The sequence below is a fragment of the Asparagus officinalis genome, chromosome 8 (assembly GCF_001876935.1).
Source record: "Asparagus officinalis chromosome 8, Aspof.V1, whole genome shotgun sequence".
NCBI lineage: Eukaryota > Viridiplantae > Streptophyta > Magnoliopsida > Asparagales > Asparagaceae > Asparagus > Asparagus officinalis.
Genome location: NC_033801.1, coordinates 90,064,952 through 90,091,261, shown reverse-complemented (window position 1 = coordinate 90,091,261; position 26,310 = coordinate 90,064,952).

Below are 26,310 nucleotides of genomic sequence, written 5' to 3'. Positions count from 1 at the left end.
AGAATCTAACTTCAAGTTCATACGGAGCAACATGCACACGGCCACTAGGCGATAGCCCTAGTGAGGTTTGCGAGTTCGAACCCGATAATGATTTATCTAGTGATGAACTTGTTTGTGCTAGTGAAAAATTATTGCATGCCTATAACAAATTGCAAAATGATTTTAATGATTTAAAAAGCAAGCATGATGTTTTAAAATCCGATCATGAGAAGCTAGTGTCCAAATTTGATGTCATTGAAAATGAAAATACTATGCTTAAAGAAAGCAATGACTTATTAAATTTGGAAAATGGAAATTTGATTTCATCTATTGCTAGCCTATCTCATGCTAAGATTGATGCCATGTTAGAGCTTAAATGATAGGGGTCATGTCCCTAAATCTTTTGGTACCAAGAGTTCTTAGGTACCAAAACAAATTTGATTTTCAAACTAAGAATTTTAATGTTTTTATCCTTCTTTGTCTTGGTTTTGAAAATTATGCTTTGAAATATTTTTATATGAAAAGTTTTGAAAATTATGCTTTGAAATATTTTTATATGAAAACAATTTATAATTGATAAAATCTTTTGTTTTTAATGATTATTTGTTTTGTTTTGATGAGAGGTTTGTACTTATATAACCCTCCGGATTTATTGGGTGTTTATTCCTAAATCATGTTTACTGGATGCTAAAACGTTCATATGGGTTAATACTAGCTCAAGAGCTAGATAGAGTTGCCTCTCTTGATTTTTAAAAATCAATGATGATTTGGTTTTATGATTTAAACTTTGATTTATGATTTCAATTGGTTGATTTGTTTTCATTTGAAAACTTTTTACATGATTCTCATGTTTCTCTTCTTTTGATTTCATAAATCTATTTTATACATGGTTTTTATATTAGTGTAATGAAACACTATCTTCATAATGACATATTTATATGTGTCTTCATTGTCTTTTTGTATGTGAGTAAATGTGAGTGATTTTTGGCATATTATTTATGCTTGCTCACATATTTGCCATGATCTTTGATTGCTTATATTTCATATGACTTTTTGATAGGGGAGCTATTCCCTATATTTGCTTTGTACTCACCCATGCTTATTGATAGGGGGAGCTTTCGCTCTCTTCATACATTTGTCCCCTTTTTGATGTTGTAAAAGGGGGAGAAATATTGTGAGTATATTCTTTCTTATTTACATGCATGATATATTATACTTTGTATATTCATTTCCTTTCATGCATATATCCTTTTTGTAAATGGTTTGTCATCATCAAAAAAGGGGAGATTGTTGTCCTTCTTATTTTGATGATGTTTAACAAACAATTTATAACTAATGTTGTTTGTCTAGTGTTTGTGTTTTCATATTTATTCTAGGCAAACAACGAGTTGGAGGATGGATGGAATAGAGCTTCAACGATCATATCCAAAGGAGGTTGGCGGAATGTCGGTGAAGCTTATGCAATTCTAGTTCAAGATCCAAGTTCAGCTTCATCCGCAAGTTTACCAAGTCATGCTCATTGAAGACCTTCATCAAGCTTGGGTATATTTAGTATAAGTTTATATTATATATGTTTAATACTCTAAGCTCAATATCATATACACACACAATATTGGATTTTCTCACAAAATGAGCTATTTTGAGAAAACTTTATGATATTGTTTTATTGACCATGTTTACTTTATATTCATGTGTTATAATATTTATGAAGACATTTCATAAAGTTTCAATATGCGTTTAAACTCTTTTTGTCAAAAACATGTTCTTAACAAATTCATATTCATGCATGTTTTTACAAAATAACGAGTTTTCACAATTGAGAAATGAAAATTGAAAAATCATGTTTGTTTTCATGTTTATAAACATTTCGCAAAGTTTCATCAAGTTTGGAATTGATTTGTTATGTTTAATGGAATTTATAAAATCATGTTTTTGTTTGTGCACATGTTCGTGCATGTTTTACAAAACAGATGAGTTTTTATAAATGGGAAGTGATATTGAAGAAATGCTTTCTTTGACATGTTTATCTACATGTTTAGAAACTTCTCTCAAAATTTTACTATTTTTGGAGTTGATTTACTGTGCCTAATTGATTTTACAAAATCGCGTATGTCAGCAATTTTTCAGAAACTGTAAATCTGTGTTCAAACATTTATTTCTCTCAACTGGGAAATAATTTTTCAGAAATTATTTATTTAACATGTTATTCTACATGTCTATAACCTTCCCACAAAATTTCATATTTTTTGGAGCTGTTTTACTATTTTTAATTGATTTTACAAAACTAAAATGCAGTGCTACTCTGGATGCGGTTACTGTAGCATAACGGCTATATTTTCCAGATTTTGATATATCCGTTTTTTTGTCTTTTTGCTTGGTTTTCTTGGGTTTTTGGGCTTGTTTCATGAGCCTATATATACTCCATGCCCTCATACTTCTAAGGGTACTCAAGAAATGTTTTAAACAAGTTTAAAGAGTTTTAAACAAGGGTTTAAGTGTGTTTTAGTGTTTGTTTGGTTTGAAGATTGTTTTCACAAATGGAGGAGATCATCTTCTTGTTTGGGCTCCAATCTTCATCTCTCCATCTTGTCATCTATTGGAGAAGTTTTCTAAACTCTATCTAGCTTTACATTTGCTTAGTTATTTGATTATCATTCTTTAAAGCTAGTTTTTATATTGAGTTTAGATTTGATTATATTATCTCATTGTTACACACACCCACTTGAGCTTATTGTATTTGCATACATAGTATATTAGGGTTGTGAGAGATTGTAACATTGAGTTTGTGCTTAATTGAGTTATCATCTATTGTAGAGAACAAATTTATATTTGTTACATTATGAGTGGTGTAAGGTTTTCGGTGAGCTAGAAAACCGAGTGTGTTGTGAAGTTTTCGGTGAACTAGAAAACCGAGTGTGAGGAGTGACGTTGTTCGGTGAGCGTTGAAAACCGACACTGTGAGGTGTAAACGTTATTCGAGTGAGCGTAGAAAACCCGGTTGTGATAGTGGATTTCTCCCCGGGAGTGGGGAGCGGAGACGTAGGACGGAAGGTCCGAACTCCGTGATCATATAGTGTGTTTGAGTGTGCTTTGGCGTTCATTTATATTCATGCTCATATCTTATATCGCCATTGTCATTAGCTCATTATCTATATCATCCACTATCTTGTTTAGATTGTTTACCCCTTGTATTAGTTTATATATCCTTGCATATATATATAATTCATCATATAGGATATATCTCATTGTTTATATTGCTTATCCTAGCTCATATATCTTATGGTATTTCATACTTGCTAGGATAACTTGTTAATTAATTTTAATTGGCATTTAATCGGATTAGATTAGCATAAGACCCTAATCACCCCCCCTCTAGGGTCCAACAATATCACTATCGGATTCCGAATCGCTTACCACACTAGGGCTATCGCCTAGTGGCCGTGTGCATGATGATGCTCCACACTCACTTGAAGAATAATCCTCCAAACTACGTTGGATTTCCTCCAAGTTGCCTTGATGTGCTTCTATGAATTTCCATAAATTGTAAGCACTATCAAAATGAACAAATTTGTTAGAAAAGGATGAGTCAAAGGCATTAAGCAAATATTCTAACAAAATCTTGTTCATATTAAACATTCTTTTATCATTGTTACTCCACTTGGATTTTTCCGAAGTGGGTATAATATAAGCACAATCAATAACTTTCCATAAGTCAATATTTCTAGATTCAACAAATAGTTTAAATCTAGAAGCCCATTGTGCATAGGGAAAATTAATGAATTTAAGAGCAACATTTGATTCATAGCCTAAACAAAATACATTTATATTCATGATATATATGTGAATATATGCAAGCAAGACAAATGTAATCATAACTAGATTAGCACAAATAAGATAACTTGGATCTTTAACTCAAGGTGGTTAGACCTTAAATCAAAGAGCACCAAGCTCTGATACCAATTGTTAGACCCTAGAGGGGGGGTGATTAGGGTCTTATGCTAATCTAATCCGATTAAATGCCAATTAAAACTAATTAATAAGTTATCCTAGCAAGTATAAAATACAACAAGATACGTAAGCTAGGATAAGCAATATGAACAAATGAATATATCCTATCAATGAGATATTACAAATATATGAGCAAGGATATATGAACTAACACAAGGGTAAAATAAACAATCTACACAAGTGATAGGGTAATATGATGAGCAATACACAAAGGCGATATAAGATATGAAAACAAGAATAAGAACGCCAATGCAATCACAAACAAAACGATATGTTTACGAGGTTCGGTCCCCACGACCTACGTCCCCGCTCCTCTTCATATGACTTTTTGATAGGGGGAGCTATTCCCTATATTTGCTTTGTACTCACCCATGCTTATTGATAGGGGGAGCTATCGCTCTCTTCATACCTTTGTCCCCTTTTTGATGTTGTAAAAGGGGGAGAAATATTGTGAGTATATTCTTTCTTATTTATATGCATGATATATTATACTTTGTATATTCATTTCCTTTCATGCATATATCCTTTTTGTAAATGATTTGTCATCATCAAAAAGGGGGAGATAGTTGGGCTTCTTGTTTTGATGATGTTTAACAAATAATTTATAACTAATGTTGTTTGTCTAGTGTTTGTGTTTTCATATTTATTCTAGGCAAACAACGAGTTGGAGGATGGATGGAATAGAGCTTCAACGATCATATCCAAAGGAGGTTGGCGGAATGTCGGTGAAGCTTATCAATTCAAAGTTAAAGATCAAATTCAAGCTTCATCCGCATGTGTATCAAGTTGAGCTACAATGAAGATCAAGATCAATGGAATTTACCAAGTCATGTTTTTGTTTGTGCACATGTTCGTGCATGTTTTACAAAACAGATGAGTTTTTGTAAATGGGAAGTGATATTCAAGAAATGCTTTCTTTGACATGTTTATCTATATGTTTAGAAACTTCTCTCAAAATTTTACTATTTTTGGAGTTGATTTACTGTGCCCAATTGATTTTACAAAATCGCGTATGTCAGCAGTTTTTCAGAAACTGTAAATCTGTGTTCAAACATTTATTTCTCTCAACTGGGAAATGAATTTTCAGAAATTATTTCTCTAACATGTTATTCTACATGTCTATAACCTTCCCACAAAATTTCATATTTTTTGGAGCTGTTTTACTATTTTTAATTGATTTTACAAAACTAAAATGCAAGCGGTCGACCGGTACGGTCGACCGCCAAACTCTCTGGACGTGGTTACTGTAGTACAACGGCTATATTTTCCAGATTTTGATATATCCGTTATTTTATCTTTTTGCTTGGTTTTCTTGGGTTTTTGGGCTTGTTTCATGAGCCTATATATACTCTATGCCATCATACTTCTTAGGGTACTCAAGAAATGTTTTAAACAAGTTTAAAGAGTTTTAAACAAGGGTTTAAGTGTGTTTTAGTGTTTGTTTGGTTTGAAGATTGTTTTCACAAGTGGAGGAGATCATCTTCTTGTTTGGGCTCCAATCTCCATCTCTCCATCTTGTCATCTATTGGAGAAGTTTTCTAAACTCTATCTAGCTTTTTACATTTATATACTTGTTTGATTATCATTGTTCTTAAGCTAGATTTTATATTTGAGTTTAGTTGATTTGATTTTATTTATCTCTTTGTACACACACAACCATTGAGCTTATTGTATTTGCATACATTGTATAATTTAGGTTGTGGGATTGTGTGACTTAGAGAGTGAGCTTACATTGAGTTCTCATCTATTGTAGAGAACAATCTTGTTGTATTTTGAGCCTAATTGTGAGGAGTCACTTGTAATACACTTGTACACCGAGAGAAGTGTGTGGTGAGAGACGGGGTCGAATCCATGATCGGTGAGCGTTGAAAACCGATACTGTGAGGTGTAAACGTTATTCGGGTGAACGTAGAAAACCCGGTTGTGATAGTGGATTTCTCCCCGGGAGTGGGGAGCGGAGACGTAGGACGGAAGGTCCGAACTCCGTGATCATATTGTGTGTTTGAATGTGCTTTGGCATTTATTTATATTTGTGCTCATTACTCATATCGCCATTGTCTCATTATTCATATCATCCTCTATTTTGTTTCATATTGTTTACCCTTGTGTTAGTTTATATATCCTTGCATATATATTTTATCATATAGGATATATCTCATTGTTTATATTGTTTATCCTAGCTTATATATCTTATGGTATTTCATACTTGATAGGATAACTTGTTAATTAATTTTAATTGGCATATAATCGGATTAGATTAGCATAAGACCCTAATCACCACCCCCCCCCCCCCCCTCTAGGGTCTAACACTAACTTGGTCCTGTTAGTTCTAATTCATGTATTAGAACTAAACACGAACTGTGTTAGTTCTAACTCTGTTCATGTTAGTTCTAATTCATGTATTAGAACAAAACATGAACTGTGTTAGTTCTAACTCGGTTCATGTTATTTCTAACTTAGTTCGCAATAGAACTAAACACGAACTGTGTTAGTTCTAACTCTGTTCATGTTAGTTCTAACTCAGTTCATGTTAGAACTAACACGAATTGAGTTAAAATTAACACGAACTGAGTTAGAACTAACATAAACTGAGCTAGAACTAACACAGTTCGTGTATTAGAACTTACTTAGTTCATGTTAATTCTAACTCAGTTCATGTTAGTTCTAACTTGTGTTAGTTCTAACGCAGTTCATGTTAGTTCTAACTCGGTTCGTGTTAGTTCTAACTCAGTTCATGTAAGTTCTAACTCAATTCGTGTTAGTTCTAATTTGTATTAGTTCTAACTCAGTTTATGTTAGTTCTAACTCATGTTAATTCCAACTAATTCATGTATTATTTTAAAGGACAAATAATTTGTGTTAGTTCCAACTCAATTCGTAATAGTCCTAATTCATGTATAAGAACTAAACATGAACTGTGTTAGTTCTAACTTGGTTCCTGTTAGTTCTAATTCATGTATTAGAACTAAACACGAACTGTGTTAGTTCTAACTCGATTCACGTTTGTTTTAATTCATGTATTAGAACAAAATACGAAGTGTGTTAGTTCTAACTCGGTTCATGTTATTTCTAACTTAGTTCGTATTAGAACTAAATACGAACTGTGTTAGTTCTAACTCTGCTCATGTTAGTTCTAACTCAGTTCGTATTAGAACTAACACGAATTGAGTTAGAATTAACACGAACTGGGTTAGAACTAACATGAACTAATACACAAATTAGAATTAATATGAACCGAGTTAGAACTAACACAGTTCGTGTTTAGTTCTAATACACAAATTAGAACTAACATGAACCGAGTTAGAACAAACACAGTTCGTGTTTAGTTCTAATACACGAATTAGAACTAACATGAACCGAGTTAGAACTAACACAGTTCATGTTTATTTCTAATACAAGAATTAGAACTAACAGGAACCGAGTTAGAACTAACACAGTTCGTGTTTAGTTCTAATACACGAATTAGAACTAACAGGAACCGAGTTAGAACTAACACAGTTCGTGTTTAGTTCTAATACAGGAATTAGAACTAATATGAAACGAGTTAGAACTAACACAGTTCGTGTTTAGTTCTAATACATGAATTAGAACTATTACGAACTGAGTTGAACTAACACAAATTATTTATCCTCTAAAATAATACATGAATTAGTTCTAATACATGAAAATTAGTTCTAATACGTAAAATAATACATGAATCAGTTCTTATACACAAACTGAAGTATTTTTGAGTTTACTTAACAATTGTTTTTCATCATTATGATTTTGCACGGCGACGGACGAGTCAAACGGTGCCGCCGGAGCCTAAGCCGACGGCGGCGCGACGAGTCAACGGTGGTGCCGGAGCCCAAGCCGACGGCGGGTGACACGCATGGAGGTTGGAGGGGCTGGCTGGGCGGAGGAGCGCGGAGGAGGCGGTCTGATGAGGCGAGTGGATGTCTGGCCCGAGACGGAAACGAGGGCGGGGGTAGGGTTGAGCGGGACGGTAGGCGTGGAGGCGTCGCACTACCGGAGTGGGAGGGAGAGTCCGTTAGCGGCGGCATGGGAGGATCAGGGATGAGGTTGGCTTTTTTGTGGGGGATTTTTTTTTGTAACTAGTTTGTTGCTACTGTTAAGAGGGGAGGGCGTTTCCGACCTACGTCTTCGATCCCCACTCTCGAGGAGAACTCCACTATCTCAATTGGTTTTCAACGCTAACCAAAAACGTTTACACCTCCACATAATTCTGGTTTATTAGGTTACCGAAAACTTTACAACTCTCACACTTGCAATCACACAATACACCATTAAGTATTGTCCTCTCACGTGTCGCCTCCCTCAAGTGTTCGAAATTACAACCTCTCCCTAGGCTTTATTACAGAACCCACTCATCTTGGTGTTGACCACATCTCTCACCACACACTCTTCTCGGTGTACTTGTGTATTACAAAATGATCTCACAATTAAGCTCAAATAAAATAATTTGTTCTCTATAATGGATAAGAACTCAATTAAGCTCACACTCTAAGTAACACTCACTACAACCCAAATTATACAATGTATGAAATACTAAAAGCTCAATAGGCCGTCTGTGTAAACAAAGAGTGAAATAAAATGTAAACTCAATTTAAAATATAGCTTATGGAAATGATAATCAAACGTATAAATAGCTAGAGATTGAGTTTAGAAAAACTTCTCCAATGAAACCAATGAGATGTAGATGATGATTTGAGGTTGAAACTCCTCAAAACCGAAATTGCATGCCTCTTCTCTTTGTGAAACTTTCTTCACACAAAAACAAACTTAAAAACACTTGAAAACCTTAAACAAAATTGCTCAGAACTTGTTTTATATTTTTCTTAGATGTGTTTAAGTGTTAAGGGATGACTGATATTTATAGACACTCAAAACAACAGCTCAAAGCTAAAAAAACAGCACAAAAAAATGAGGCAAAACACCTAAAAATCAGAACTAGGAAAAAATCAGTCATTATGCAATGGCTCTTTGGGTGGACGACTGCATTTTAAGTGTCGGTAGACCGGATTTTGGTCGGCAGTCGACAATCAACATGCACATGGCAGATGTTGAAATTTTTGCATAGTTGACTTTATAAAATAGATTAAAAATAGTAAATCAACTCTAAAAATCGTGAAATTTTGAGAAACATTTCTATACATGTAGATAATCATGTTAGAGATAGAATTTCTAAAATATCACTTCCCATTTGGGGAATGTTTATAAACATGTAATAAAACATGTTAGAAAAATAATTTTTCAAATTTCATTTCCCATTTGTAAAAAATCATGTATTTTGCAAACTATTTAAAACTACAAAAACGTTAAATACTTGATTTTGACAAAAACGATCTCAAAAAAGTTTGCAAATTTTTTGAATTGATTAATAGACTTAGGAAAATATGTAAAATAGTTATATTTAGTCTATAATATAAAATCATGATATTTTCTCAAAAACTATGTGTACTGCGATAAATCCACAATTTGTGTGTACGTGTATAAAATGAGCTTAAAGTATTAACACACAAAGTAAACTCCTAAGACTAACATACCCAAGTTTGATTTCTTTGTTAAGCTTGATCTTCCGCTTGGTAGTAAGGATGAAGAACAAACTTGTATATGACTTGAATTACGACGGCTTCACTCAAATTTCCTTCCATCCTCCAGTGAATATGATTGTGTAGGCATAAGTCCAACCAACCTCCAACATCGATGTTTGTCTAGAATATCTAACAAGCAAACACAAACACTAGACAAACGATGTTAGGTATTGTTTGTAAATTATCAAAACGAGATTATAGATATAGGCTCATAAATATGAGATCTAATAATCTCCTTCTTTTTGATGATGACAAACAATCTACACAAAGAATATATATATAAATATGCAGTAAAGCAAAATACTCATAAATACTCACAATATACATGTTTCTCCCCCCTCCCTTGTGTCAACATCAAAACGGTGAAAATAAAAAGAGAGCGAAAGCTCCCCCTATCAATAGGGCACGGTGAGTATAAACATAAAATGAGATAGGGAAGGCTCCCCCTATCTAAATGCCTTAATACATAAAGAAAAATTATACGGAAAAAGTATGTGAGTATAGATAAAAAATATGGCAACTCACATTCAAGGAAACTAAAAGAACACATATATATAACATCATGAAAGATGTTGCAAAGATCTCAAGATGTATATATACAAAACAAAATTATCATTCTTGCCCTAATAGTAACAAAATGAGGATCCAAAATTATCATTCTTGCCCTAATAGAAACTAAAAGAACACATATATATAACATCATGAAAGATGTTGCAAAGATCTCAAGATGTATATATACAAAGCAAAATTATCATTCTTGCCCTAATAGTAACAAAATGAGGATCCAAAAAGGAGTCATTCAAAAATGTTTATGAAAGAAAATCCATGAAGGAAAATCATATACTTATTTGTAGAGGGACAAAGTGTGACGCCCCTGGGTTCACACAAGGCTGCAGTCCAAGGTGAAACCAAGAATGTCAAACCTGCCTTGCAACTCACCGTGCAATAACATGTTTCACCATCACAATTAACATCTATCTAGCAGAGTCAACAATAGGTGTAGGTACAAAAGCAAGTAAAAGATACTACAAGAGATAACTGATGAAATGATAATATCTCATCATCCAACATACAGAAATACATAGCCAATGTCTGAATAGATAACTGGAATACTCAACAAGTCCCAAATACAAATATCTGACAAGAGGAAATAAGGCACACAGCCTTTACAACTTCTAGAATAAGACTCTCAAATACCTAAATAAAAGTCTACTATGGAACGCCAAAAGACAATATAACTAAGTAAACAGCTGAAGCTAAAATACCTCGCCATCAACCTACGGCTCTCCGGGCTCCTAGCTCGTTACCTAAAAGGGGGAGGGACAACGAGCGTCAAAGCACTAGCGAGCAACATCACAACCAACCCCAAGGGAACAGGGCTCGTTGTATAAGAAAATACAGATAATACATAATAGATCTAAAATTATTGATCTTACTAAAGAGAATTTCGGTATTTAGAAATTTACAACACGAGCATAGGTATATCGAGCGAAATAATCCAAACAAGGAAACCCTCATGTATATACCTTGTATCTCAAATTATAAATCCCTAAACACCAAACCCGAGGTTCTAGTACAGGAACAATAATAAAAGAAATACAACTAATCTCAGAGCATAAATACAGTGCCATGACATAGCCTACGCGAGTATCATGTCATTACTTGTATGCATATCATGTCATAATCTACATAAGTGTCATGTCATAAACTCCTGTGAGGAAGTCATATACAGAGTTAAGAAATATGTCCGATACAGGAACTAGATACTGTGGTTTCCAAACACATGGAATGAGTGGCAAATGTCCAACACGAGGATCCGATACAGGAACTAGATACTGTGGTTTCCAAACACATGGAATGAGTGGCAAATGTCCAACACGAGGACAGAAATGGATTATAGTCCAACACGAGGACTTCTATGGATTATAGTCCAACACGAGGACTGTGTAACAGTGAAAAGTATATACGGACTGATATACATATTCTAAACTCACACGCGTCTCGGTGTACATATCTAAACTTGTGTCAAAAGTCAACCCACATGTACAGATAAATCATTAGCATAGTGAACTAGTGTCAGGTCATCGAGGCGACCCCAAAAAAAACAACTCAAACAGATCAAGAATCTGTAAAACATCTCATCAGTCGACTGATGTGTCGACTGATGACGTCAGTCGACTCATATGTCGACCGATAAGCTCGGGCAGCATAGCCTTAGCTCACCAGTCGACCGATCTGTCGACTGCGGAGCTGAGAAAAACCAAATCAACCCATCAGTCAACTGATCAGTCGACTGATGACTGAGATTTCAGCCCGTCGGTCGACTGATCAGTCGACCGATTGACTGCAGAAACTCTGCACAGGTTGCTATTCACCCAATAATTTCTCTAAACTCCTCCCCATCTATCCCAAGCATGAAAATACTGATTTTATCATATATGTACCAAACTGAAATAAAAGATCTACATGTAAACATTTATCAAAAACCTTAAACACATAAAAACATGTTTGAAAACGTTTTGAAATCAATAAATCATGAATTAACTCTTGTCAAACATTTTCAGATCTTGATCCCTTTAATAAAACATTGTTGGTCTTTTTATAAACTGAGATGCTCAACACCTCACCTCTTATACCATAAAGATTCATTCTTTATGCTAAAAATACGTTTTTTTTTGGCTAAATCAAAACTCATTAAACTCAATAAATTCGTATAAAACAAAAGGGGCAGAGTTGGGTGAGATGTTACTCGCCTCTGGGTGATGAACAACTCCTGGATCTGAGAGAGAGTGGATCCCCTTTGCTGCAATGTGAAGATTTCGACGAAAATCCTCCAAGTTCTCCCCCAAATCACCAAGAACAAAACTAGGGTTTAAGATAGGGGGAGGGGGCTAGGGTTTTCTCTGGTCTAAATATACGAACAGTTAAACCCGACCCAAACCCGAACCAAATCAAAACAGACCCGAAACCTAAAAAACTAGAAATCAGCGTATCAGTCGACTGATGTTTTGACCGATACAGTCAGTCGACTGATGTGTCGACTGATCTGGAAAAATTCAGTTTTGTGCATGTTTTGTTAATTTGCAAAACCAACGCACAAAACTCTACACCCAAACTCTCATATCATCTCAAATAACTTATTATCATGTATATCAATGACTTCAAGCTATTTATCATAAAAGAATTATTTATTTACTAATAATTCATATATGTTCATATAAAAATTACGGGGTTCTACATTCTCCCCCCCTTAGAAGAATTTCGTCCTCGAAATTCGGAAACCATACGCATCTCACAACATGAACTTCCAGATAAACATATAGAGATATTTATACTTAACGATCTAAAATGGTAATATTCCCGCTCAAACCCTAATCTAGTGGAACTAGTACATCGGGTGAAAAATCCAAACAAGGAACCCCCCATATATATACCATGTGTTCTGAAAGATTAAGAATTAAGCGCGAATATTCCCATTCTAGTGTTCTCTGGTGTATCCAATACTCGCTGCTGCTCCTCATCATGCAAGTGTTTCTTGAGCATAGAAACATGAAATACATTGTGTATACTAGACATCGATGTTGGAAGATCTAGTCAGTATGACACAACTCTAATACGCTCCAAAATCTGAAATGGTCCAATGTATCTTGGCGCAAGCTTCCCCCGTCGTCCGAATCGCTGTACGCCTTTCATAGGCGACACCTTCAGCATAACTGAGTCTCCAACCTGAAACTCCAAGGGTCTTCGTCTCTTATCGGCATAGCTCTTTTGCTGACTCTGAACTGCTAGAATCATCTCTCTGATCAAGGCTATCTTCTCAGTAGTCCGCCTCACCAGCTCCGGTCCAAGCATCAAGCTGTCCTCCGGCTCGGCCCAACATATCGGTGACCTACAAGGTCTCCTGTACAATGCCTCATACGGGGCCATACCGATCGTCGCTTAATAACTGTTGTTATAAGCGAACTCTATCAATGGAATGTGATCCTCCCAGCTGCCTTGAAAGTCAATGACACAAGCCCGCAACATGTCTTCCAACACCTGATTTACTCTCTCTGTCTGACCATCCGTCTGTGGGTGGAAAACACTGCTGAATGATAATCTGCTGCCAAAAGAGTCCTGGAAACTCTTCCAAAAGTGCGAAGTGAACACTGAACCTCGATCCGATACAATCGTGTCTGGAACTCCATGAAGTCGAACTATCTCACGAATACATATCCTCGCATATGCCACGGCAGTATAGGTAGTCCTCACTGGAATGAAATGTGCCAACTTCGTTAACCGGTCCACAATTACCCAAACTGAAACATTCCCCTTCTTCGACTTCGGCAAGCCTACAGTGAAGTCCATAGAAATGTCTGTCCACTTCCACTCTGGAATGGGTAAAGGTTGAAGTGTTCCTGCCGGTCTCTGATGCTCTGCCTTCACCTACTGACAGGTAAAACACTTAGCCACATACTCTGAAATCTCCCTTCGCATACCACTCCACCAAAAGTGTCTCTTCAGGTCCTTGTACATCTTAGTAGTCACTGGATGTACTGTGTACCGAGTACGATGAGCTTCATCAAGTAACTCTCTCTTCAGCTCGGCACTGGCTGGCATGACTAGCCTGCCCTTCATCCGGAGACCTCCGTCTGCTCCAATGATCCAATCAGTCTTAGGCTCCTTGGAAATCTCCTCCTTTCGGATTTGAATCCAAGAGTCTCCCAACTGAGCTCTGATAACTCTGTCACTCCAAGATGACTGCACTGACACAGCTCCCAAAAATGCACTGGTTCCTCCAATCTCGGGTCTAAAATCAAACTGGCTAAGAGTGATAAGATCCCGATGTAATGAACACCTCAAAGCTGAAATCCGATGTCGACGCTTCCTGCTTAAGGCATCTGCTACGACGTCCGCCTTCCCCGGATGATACTGAATCGTGAACTCGTAGTCCTTGATAAACTCAACCCACCTCCTCTGTCTCTGATTGAGTTCCTTCTGAGAAAAGAGGTACTTCAGACTCTGATGGTCTGTGAATAACTCAAACTGCACTCCATATAAGTAGTGCCTCCATGACTTCAGTGCAAATAGTACTGCTGCTAACTCCAAGTCATGAGTGAGATAGTTCTGCTCATGCACCCTCAACTGCCGTGAGATATAAGCTACTACCCTCTGAGTCTGCATCAATATGCCTCCTAAGCCTGCCAACGATGCATCTGTATATACGACGAATGTCCTGTCGCTGCTCGGAATAGTCAAAGCTGGCGCTGTAGTCAACTTAGCCTTCAAAATATCAAAGGCCTTCTGACACTCCATGCTCCATATGAACTGTACACCCTTCTTCGTAAGGTGTGAAATCGGCGTCGCAATCTTCGAGAAGTCCTAAATGAACTTCCTATAATATCCAGCTAAACCCAAAAAGCTGCGAATCTCTATCACCGTCTTCGGTGGCTCCCAATCAAGAACTGCCGTGACCTTTGCCGGCTCCACTGCTATGCCCTCTCTACTGATGACGTGACCAAGAAATCTGACTTCTGAAAGCCAAAATTCGCACTTGTTGAACTTGGCATACAGCTGATGCTCCTGCAGAGTCCTCAACGCTATCCGTAGATGCTCCTCGTGATCTGCCTCCGATCTCGAGTAAATGAGAATATCATCAATGAAAACGATCACAAACTGATCTAAGAAGGGACGGAAAACCCTGTTCATCAAGTCCATGAATACCGCGGGTGCATTGGTAAACCAAAATGGCATGACCAAGAACTCAAAGGATCCATATCTAGTAAGAAAGGCGGTCTTGGGAATATCCATCTCCCGAACCCGTAACTGATGATAGCCAGAACGAAGATCAATCTTCGAGAAATACTGCGCTCCCTGCAACTGGTCAAACAAGTCATCAATCCTAGGTAGTGGGTACCTATTCCGAATAGTGACCTTGTTCAACTCTCTATAATCTATGCATAATCTCATACTATCATCCTTCTTCTTCACGAAGAGGACCGGTGCGCCCCACGGAGAATGACTCCGACGGATAAAACCCTGAGCTAACAACTCATCCAACTGGGTCTGAAGCTCCCTCATCTCAGCTGGTGCCATGCGATAGGGTGCGCGGGATATCGGGGTTGTGCCTGACTGTAACTCAATACAGAACTCTACCTCTCTCACCGGAGGTAATCCAGGTATGTCCTGAAAGACATCCTGATATTCTGAGACAACTCTAGTCTCCAATAACTCAGCACCCTGATCCCGTCGCATCACCTCCTCGATGTACGCCAGAAATGACTCCGCAAATCGGTTGCCCTGAGAGGTGGCTATAATCATCTCGGACCCATCGGACGCTCGCAGCTTGACTGCCTTCGCAAAGCAGTCCATACTAATATGATAGGAAGACAACCAATCCATACCAAGGATGACATCGAACTCGGACATATGCAACACTATCAAATCAACTATAAACTCCGACTCGTCTAAACTGACGGTACACCTCCTACAAATGCTCTCCAGAAGCGATAGGTGTCTAGTGGCTGCGCTACGAGCTGGAGTCTAGTCATAAATGCATGCGAGATGAAAGAATGCGAAGCTCCCGAATCGAAAAGAATACGGGCGGGGAAAGAATCCACAAGGAACGTACCCTCCACTACGGCTCCGCTAGCTCCATGATCACGGGGAACTACTGCATAAACCCTTCCTGTGACTAAAAACTGCTCTGCTACTGGAGATGGATAATATGGGACAATCTGCCCCTGAGGAACCTCCTGAACTGCTCGAACCTGCCCCTCAGTCCTCTGAGCTGCTGGCGGTGCCTCGAGTCTGTTCTACTGGCCCTGACCTCTGCCCTGCTGGCGCTGCTGCTGGTTCGGACCCTTGCCCTGCTGGGCTCCTGCTGGTACGCTACGACACTCCGATGCCTTATGCCCGACCTTGTGACAGTTAAAACAAGATCCTTGGAACTTGCGCTGCTGATGCGCTCTCTGATCCTGCTGGGGTCCCTTCTTATAAGAGCCCTGATGCTACTGCTGATGTCTAGAAAAAGATCTCTTGTTCTTGCCTTTGTCACCGCTCTGCCCTGCCTTGGCCTTCCCTTCCTTATCCTTCTGGAACATAGTAGTCTCAATCTCCTGAGAAGTGGCAGCCTCAGCTACCTCCCTGACTGAATAAAATCTCCTCGACACGAGGTACCGTCGGAGTGACGCTCTCCTGTCTGCCACATACCCGTGAAATGTAGCAACTCCATGAACCTGCTCTCAAAGTCTGCAACTGTCATGTCCCCCTGAGTCAACCGGGACAACTCAAGCTCCTTCCCAGTATGTGCTGCAGAAGAAATATACTGCCCATCAAAGAAGTATATGAAGTCCTCCCATGTGAGGGTCATCCTCTGCTCTTGAGTAAACTGCAGTCGGTACCATCTCCTGGCATCTCCCTTCAGACTATAGGATGCCAACCTCTGCTTCTGGACTGAATCTACACTGAGTATGTCAAGCTTCAGACTATAGGATGCCAACCTCTGCTTCTGGACTGAATCTACACTGAGTATGTCAAGAATATTGCCTACATCCTCCTTCCACTTATAGGCTACAAGAGGGTCTGGTAATCCTTGAAACTCTGGTGCCCTCATCTTCTGGTATCTCTCTACCATACGGAGCCAAGCCTCCTGCTCTGTGGCTCTATCTGGGAATGCTAGAGGAACAGCTGTAGGCGTGATCTCTGGGGATCTCTCTCTAATAGGATTGGTGGGTATCCCCTGCTGCTGAGCTACTGGTGGTGGTGGTGTCCGTGGTGCTATATGAGTCGTCACCAACTCCTCAATGGCTGGCCTCCCGGCAATAAGAGGAGCCATGATATCCACCAAATACTGAGGAGCCTGCTGCGGCTCGGGTGGAGCGGATTGAGCTGGCTGCTGCTCAGAGGGAGTCTGCTGTGACTCTGCCTGCCCAGCTCTCCGAGTACGAGGCCTACCACGTCCTGCCATCTCTCTGATCATAAGAAAATAAGAGTTTATGAGTCAAAATAGACCTCTATAAATAGCGTATCATAATACAATTTTCACAACATATAGTATTTGCATAAATACTTTAAACTTATACAAAAATAGTCGTTATAAAAAAAAATTTCTCCAATTTTGAGATATACGCATATATCGTCCTCACTCATACTAGGAAATCCTTACGGACTCTATACATGAATCCTAAGAAACTCTATCCTAGCTCCACGACTCGACACAGGATGATCCTAAGGATACTAGAACTAGAGCTCTGAAACCAACTGTGACGCCCCTGGGTTCACACAAGGCTGCAGTCCAAGGTGAAATTTCACCATCACAATTAACATCTATCTAGCAGAGTCAACAATAGGTGTAGGTACAAAAACAAGTAAAAGATAGTGCAAGAAGTAACTGATGAAGTGATAGTGATCACATAAATATCTCATCATCCAACATACAGAAATACATAGCCAATGTCTGAGTAAATAACTGGAATACTCAACAAGTCCTAAATACAAATATCTGACAAGAGAAAATAAGGCACACAGCCTTTACAACTTCTAGAATAAGACTCTCAAATACCTAAATAAAAGTCTACTGTGGAACGCCAAAAGACAATATAACTAAGTAAACAGCTGAAGCTAAAATGCCTCGCCATCAACCTGCGGCTCTCCGGGCTCCTGGCTCGTTACCTGGTTGTATAAGAAAATACAGATAATACATAATAGATCTAAAATTATTGATCTTACTAAAGAGGATTTTGATATTTAGAAATTTACAACACGAGCATAGGTACGTCGAGCGAAATAATCCAAACAAGGAAACCCTCATGTATATACCTTGTATCTCAAATTGTAAATCCCTAAACACCAAACCCAAGGTTCTAGTACAGGAACAATAATAAAAGAAATACAACTAATCTTAGAGCATAAATACAGTGCCATGACATAGCCTACACGAGTATCATGTCATTACTTGTATGCATATCATGTCATAATCTACATAAGTGTCATGTCATAAACTCCTGTGAGGAAGTCATATACAGGGTTAAGAAATATATCCGATACAGGAACTAGATACTGTGGTTTCCAAACACATGGAATGAGTGGCAAATGTCCAACACGAGGACAGAAATGGATTATAGTCCAACACGAGGACTTCTATGGATTATAGTCCAACACGAGGACTGTGTAACAGTGAAAAGTATATGCGGACTGATATACATATTCTAAACTCACACGCGTCTCGGTGTACATATCTAAACTTGTGTCAAAAGTCAACCCACATGTACAGATAAATCATTGGCATAGTGAACTAGTGTCAGGTCATCGAGGCGACCCCAAAAAAACAACTCAAACAGATCAAGAATATGTAAAACATCTCATCAGTCGACTGATGTGTCGACTGATGACGTCAGTCGACTCATATGTCGACCGATAAGCTCAGGAAGCACAGCCTCAGCTCACCAGTCGACCGATCTGTCGACTGCGGAGCTGAGAAAAACCAAATCAACCCATCAGTCGACTGATGACTGAGATTTCAGCCCGTCGGTCGACTGATCAGTCGACCGATTGACTGCAGAAACTCTGCACAAGTTGCTATTCACCCAATAATTTCTCTAAACTCCTCCTCATCTATCCCAAGCATGAAAATACTGATTTTATCATATATGTACCAAACTGAAATAAAGTATCTACATGTAAACATTTATCAAAAACCTTAAACACATAAAAACATGTTTGAAAACGTTTTGAAATCAATAAATCATGAATTAACTCTTGTCAAACGTTTTCAGATCTAGATCCTTTTAATAAAACATTGTTGGTCTTTTTATAAACTGAGATGCTCAACACCTCACCTCTTATACCATAAAGATTCATTCTTTATACTAAAAATACGTTTTTTTTGGCTAAATCAAAACTCATTAAACTCAATAAATTCGTGTAAAACAAAAGGGACAGAGTTGGGCGAGATGTTACTCGCCTCTGGGTGATGAACAACTCCTGGATCTGAGAGAGAGTGGATCCCCTTTGCTGCAATGTGAAGATTTCGACGAAAATCCTCCAAGTTCTCCCCCAAATCACCAAGAACAAAACTAGGGTTTAAGATAGGGGAGAGGGGGCTAGGGTTTTCTCAGTTCTGAAGATGAGGGGGGGTGATTTCAGGTGAAGGGGAAAATATACGAACAGTTAAACCCGACCCAAACCCGAACCAAATCAAAACAGACCCGAAACCTGAAAAACTGGAAATCAGTGTATCAGTCGACTGATGTTTCGACCGATACAGTCAGTCGACTGATGTGTCGACTGATCTGGAAAAATTCAGTTTTGTGCATGTTTTGTTAATTTGCAAAACCAACGCACAAAACTCTACACCCAAACTCTCATATCATCTCAAATAACTTATTATCATGTATATCAATGACCTCAAGCTATTTATCATAAAAGAATTATTTATTTACTAATAATTCATATATGTTCATATAAAAATTACGGGGTTCTACACAAAGAAAGTAAGTCAAGAAAAGATATTTTCAAATGAAAACAAATCATGAAATTCATGAAAGTTCAAATGATAATCTAGATTAAGGCCACAAATGATACCAAAAGAAATTCAAAATTTTATATATTTTGGCAAATGAAATTGGAAACATGAAAGTCATAAAAGGATATTTTTAAACAAATCATGATTGATTAAGAACTTTAAAAGTACAATACCATCAAAACATACAAGAAAAAATTATTTTTGTAGAGATAAGTAAATGATCAAGCAAGTATTTGATTCAAATAATAAGTATGCTCAAATCACCTCTTATAAAATAATCTTTTGGTAAAGAGGTTAGGTAAAAATGTCCACTAATAGATATTTTGTAGCAATGCAAATACGGGACACATTTTTTCTGTATGCATATACATGCCAAAAATAATGTCGAACTATTATGTGTTTTATCCACAGGATCAAAAAAAAATAAATTTAGGTTAAAACAAACCATAATAAACTTAGACTTATATTTGACAAGAAAATATGATCATATCAATCTCTAACCCATATAAAGCTTTTTAGCACCCGGTAAACATGATTTGAAAACAAAATAATCAAAAAGTCTGGGAGGGATTGCTCAAACATAAACTTTTTATAAATAACGTTGAAAACAAGGTATATTACCAAAATTGATGTTTTAGCAAAAAAATCATATTGGTAAATTTGTATCAATTCATGAAAAGTGAAAACATAAAAATCTAAAAGAGAGTAATGAAAAAAAATTATGAAAAATATATCTTTAAATCTTAGATTTATACCAAGTTTTCTTTTTCTTGTAAAGATTTTATAAAATTGTTTTCAATTTGTTTATAAAATCTAAAATAAAATCATCTTTAAGAACATGAAAAACTAAAAAGCTAAAACCATTTGTTCTCAATGATCAAACATGTTTTGGTACTCAAATACTCTTGGTACCGAAGAGTTTAGGGATAGGACCATTATCATTAAAGTCCAAAGCCCTAGGGTTATGATCCCTTTTGCGCGCATTTGGTGTACGGGTCCGATTATAGCAATATTCACGCAAATGACCCATTCTATTGTAATTGGTGCAATGAAATGGATGCACTTATCTATGTTAACCATATGGATGTGCACGTGAAACATTTGCAAATAAATATGATCTTTTAGAAACATTTTGTAAATATGAAACTCTTTTTAAATCAAAATAAAATTTGCCCAAATGACCAAATCTTTCACAATAATCACACTTAAACACGTGAGCATGTTTATGATGAGTAATTGGTGCATGTGCATGGGTGTGTGATGAAGAAGCCTTATGAGATGCACAAGAAGCATTAGTCTTAGAAGATTTTTATGCATCATAGCAAAATTTAGCTAAATGGCCTTTACAATCGCAAATAGTGTATTTGTAAACTTTGCTATACATATGTGCATAGTGGGTACGTGGTTTGGAAGAATTAATGCATGACTTTGCACATAAGTCCATAAGTTTCTTATTATTCTCAATGCATTTGTTCAAGGTTAAATCTAAAGAAGATATGTGTTTTTTCACATGATTCAACTCATCATTATTAGACACAGCGAATTTTTGTGCATCATAGCAAAATTTAGCTAAATGACCTTTATGACTGTAATAGTGCATTTGTAAGCTTTGTTATACATATGTGCATAGTGGGTACGTGGTTTGGAAGAATTAACGCATGACTTTGTACATTAGTCCATACGTTTCTTATTATTCTCAATACATTTGTTCAAGGTTGAATCTAAAGAAGATATGTGGTTTTTCACATGATTCAACTCATCATTATTAAACACATATGCATTGACAATAGAAGTAGATGAAACATGATTATTTTGGAAAGAATCAAGCTCATTTCTAATTGTTTCTACTTCTATCATGGTATCATTATTAGCATGAGATAAGCTAGCTATTTTTGAGTTTAAATCTTTATTTTCCAATTTTAGTATATCATAATTTTCTTTAAGTGTAATATTCTCTTGAGCAATGATATCAAATTTGAAAGCTAACTTCTTATGATTGGATTTTAAATCTACATGCTTGCTTTTAAAATCTTTAAAATTGTGTTGTAGTTTTTTTATAGTTATGCATTAATTTCTCATATTCATGTGCGAGTTCTTCAATAGTAAGATCGTCATCATTTTCGAACTCGCATACCTCACTAAGGCTATCGCCTAGTGATCGTGTACATGAAGATGAAGCTCCTTTTAAACTTGAAGCGGAATCCTCCAAAGCTTGTTGGATCGCCTTCAAGTTTCCTTGATGTACTTCTATAAGTTTCCACAATGTGTAAGCACTATAAAAAGAATTAAGCTTGTTAGAAAAATATGAATCAAACGCATCACACAAAAATTCTAACAATAGCTTGTTCATGGTAAATATTTTTTGATCATTTTTACTCCACTTGGATTTATCTAAAGTGGGAACAATATAAGCACTATCAATAATTTTCCATAAATTAAAATGTCTAGATCTAACAAAGAGTTTAAATCTAACACACCATTGTGCATAAGGGTAATTACTAATTCTAGGAGAAATATTAATGGCATAATCTAAGCTAGGTGCACCGTGTATGTCCAAAATATATTATGCAAGCAATATATATATATAAATCTCAAAACTAGATTAGCAATATATGAAAACTTGAATCTTTGACTCTAGGCAGTTAAACCTCTATTTAAGAGCACCAAGCTCTGATACCAAATAAAATTACCTTAGAGGAGGGTGAATAGGGTAATATGCTAATCTAATCTAATTTAATACCAATTTAAAAATTTATTAAATAAATATTCTTACAAATTGGATATTCAATAATTTATGTGTAAGAATATATAATTAAACTAAGGGCGATATAAATATGAACAAAAATAAAATGAGATAGTGTGCAAAAACAATCAATGCAAACACAAGCAAATGATCACGAAGTTCGGTCCTTCCGACCTACGTCTTCTCTCCCTACTCTCGAGAAGAACTCCACTATCTCAACCGGTTTTTAACTCTAACCAAAAACGTTTACACCTCCATACAATTTTAGTTTACTAGCTCACCAAAAACTTTATAACTCTCACACTTGCAATCACGCAATATACCCTCTAAGTGTTGGCCTCTCACGTGTCATCTCCCTCAAGTATTCGAAATTACAACCTCTCCCTAGGTTTTACTACCGACCCTACTCTTCTTGGTATCGACCATGTCTCTCATCACACACTCCTCTCGGTGTACTTGTGTATTTCAAAGTAATCTCACAATTAAGTTCAAATAAAATAATTTTTTCTCTACAATGGATGAGAACTCAATTAATCTCACACTCTAAGTAACACTCACCACAACGCAAATTATACAATGTATGAAATACTTAAAACTCAATAGATTGTGTGTGTAAACAAAGAGTAAAATAAAATGTAAGCTCAATTTAAAGTCTAGCTTATGGAAATGATAATCAAACGTATAAATAGCTAGAGATTGAGTTTAGAAAAACTTCTTCAATGAAATCAAAGAGATGTAGATGATGATTTGAGGTAGAAACTCCTCAAAACTAAAATTGCAAGCCTCTTCTCTTTGTGAAACTTTCTTCACACAAAAACTAACTTGAAAACACTTGAAAACCTTAAATAAACTGGCCCAAAACTTGTTTTATGTTTTTCTTAGATGTGTTTTATTGTTGAGGGATGAGTGATATTTATAGACACTCAAAACAACAGCCTAAAACCAAAAAACAGTACAAAAAATAAGGCAAAACACCCAAAAAATGGAACCAGGAAAAAACCAGCCGTTATGTAATAGCTCTCTAGGCGGTCAACTGCATTTTAAGTACCGGTCGACCAGATTTGGGTCGGCGGTCGACCATTAACGTGCACATGGCAGATGCTGAAATTTTTGCACATTTGACTTTATAAAATCGATTAAAAATAGTAAATCAACTCTAAAAATTGTGAAACTTTGAGAAAAGTTTCTACAGATGTAGATGAACATGTTAGAGAAAGAAATTTTTAAATTTCATTTCTCATTTGTGAAAACTCATGTATTTTACAAACTATTCAAAAATGCAAAAACATTAAATATATACTTGATTTTGATAAAAACAATCTCAAACAAGTTTGCAAATTCTTTTGAATGAAGTAATAGACTTAGGAAAATATGTAAAATAGTTATATTTAGTCTATAATCCAAAAATACGATATTTTCTCAAAAACAATGGGTACTGCAATAAATCCACAATTTGTGTGTACGTGTATGAAATGAGCTTAAAGTATTACCACACAAAGTAAACTCCTAAAACTAATATACCCAAGCTTGATTTCTTTGTTTAGCTCGATCTTCCGCTTGGTAGTAAGGATGAAGTACAAACTCGTATATGAATTGAATTGCAATGGCTTCACTCCAATTTCCTTCTATCCTCCAGTGGATATGATCGTGTAGGCACAAGTCCAACCAACCTCTAATATCGATGTTTGTCTAGAATATCTAACAAGCAAACACATACACTAGACAAATGATGTTAGGTATTGTTTATAAATTATCAAAACGATATTAGAGATATAGGCTCATAAATATGAGACCTAACATATACTTAGTTGGCAGGTAATAATTACTAAAAGAAGGCTACAACACAAAATGTCACACTTCAAGGGGCTGAACCACATGTGGGAAAAGTAAAGGGGCTGCAACACATGAAGATAGTGTTTTTGGGGCCTTGACACATTTTCCCAATATTAAAAGATGACTCCATTATTACGTTGAAAGAGAAAAGATTATGTCATTATGCTTTACCCATACTAAAGAGCAAAGTTATATACCTAACCAGCGACGACTACAACTAGAATTGTTTATGGCATAATCTTTTCTTGATTTATTTTTAATCCAACCACTTTCAAAAACATTTTCAAACCTAAAATTCTTATACCGAATTATTTTTTAAGTTTGGTTTTTGTACTTCACCAGTTGAGTATGCGGTAATTCAAAAAATAAAAAAACAAAACAAAACAATACAATACAAAACAAACTTAGCCCAAAATATTTCAACTTACACCAAAATATTTCATCTTACATCAAAATATAGCAACTAAAACATGAAAATAGCTAACTAGATAGAACCATAACCAAGACACTAATTGAAGAAATATAAGAACTAGATTTAAAATTAAATTGGTACAGATTTTGAGGTTAAGAATTATTTTAAAAATGAGGTGGTTTAAATTAAATCAGTACTCTAAGACATTGCATTTATGGATAAAATGTCTAGACTATATGGTATTATCATAACAAATATTATGCCCATGCTCAGAAGGGTGGGTCTGATATCTTTGGCTTGCATATATTTTTTTATTTAATTTATTTCACTTTTTATGAATATGACTAGACAAATGGTTTATACCAACATCAATATCTGTTGGGAATAGAAGCTGTTTAGCACGAAATTCAGTTAATAATTTTCAGATCACTTAATGAATTAATATTGCATCACAGATAATTCAAACGAAAAGAAATGAGGGTTAGAAATACGGCCTGATGGTCGAGGCGTGCAAGCACTGTCCCAAGAAACTAATTGCCCCCTCTCGTACAGGGCTACGCGGCAAAAGTTCCCGGAGATACAACGACCCTCGGTCAGGCGACCTCCTTCTCATCGGCACGAGCTTCAAGAAGGCTTTGCGAACTCTTCTAGACTTTCAGGGAACCAGCAAAAGTGTAACAACAGTAAAATGAAGAGGAAGAACAGAGAAGAAGAGAGAATACGTTGTGTTTTTCACACTGTGCTTAACCTCTCGGGGCGAGGTTCTTATATAGGATTTCAATGAGTCATTTGCGCCCATAATTCCCGTTAGCACGTTTTAATTATTCACATAAACTTCGCCAGTTAATACCAGCGGTTTTCCTATCATTTAGATCCGTCAATCTCTCTCTCTCTCATTTAAAACGTTTTTATTAACAACGTTTTTAATTTGTTTCATGATAAACACGCTTTAATACTAACCGTTTAGATCCTTAATTTCCGCCTATAATTATGCTAGCCGTTTAACAAATTTTGAAAATATTAATCACGTTTTTAATACAAAAAGAAAAGTTCAAAAGAGAAAATTAAAATGTAGCAGATTAAAGGCCCCTCAATCCGGAGCTGCATTCGTGTCCGCAGGTCGTGTGCGCGCGCCACCCGACCCGACCTTAATACTAACCGTTTAGATCCTTAATTTCCGCCTATAATTATGCTAGCCGTTTAACAAATTTTGAAAATATTAATCACGTTTTTAATA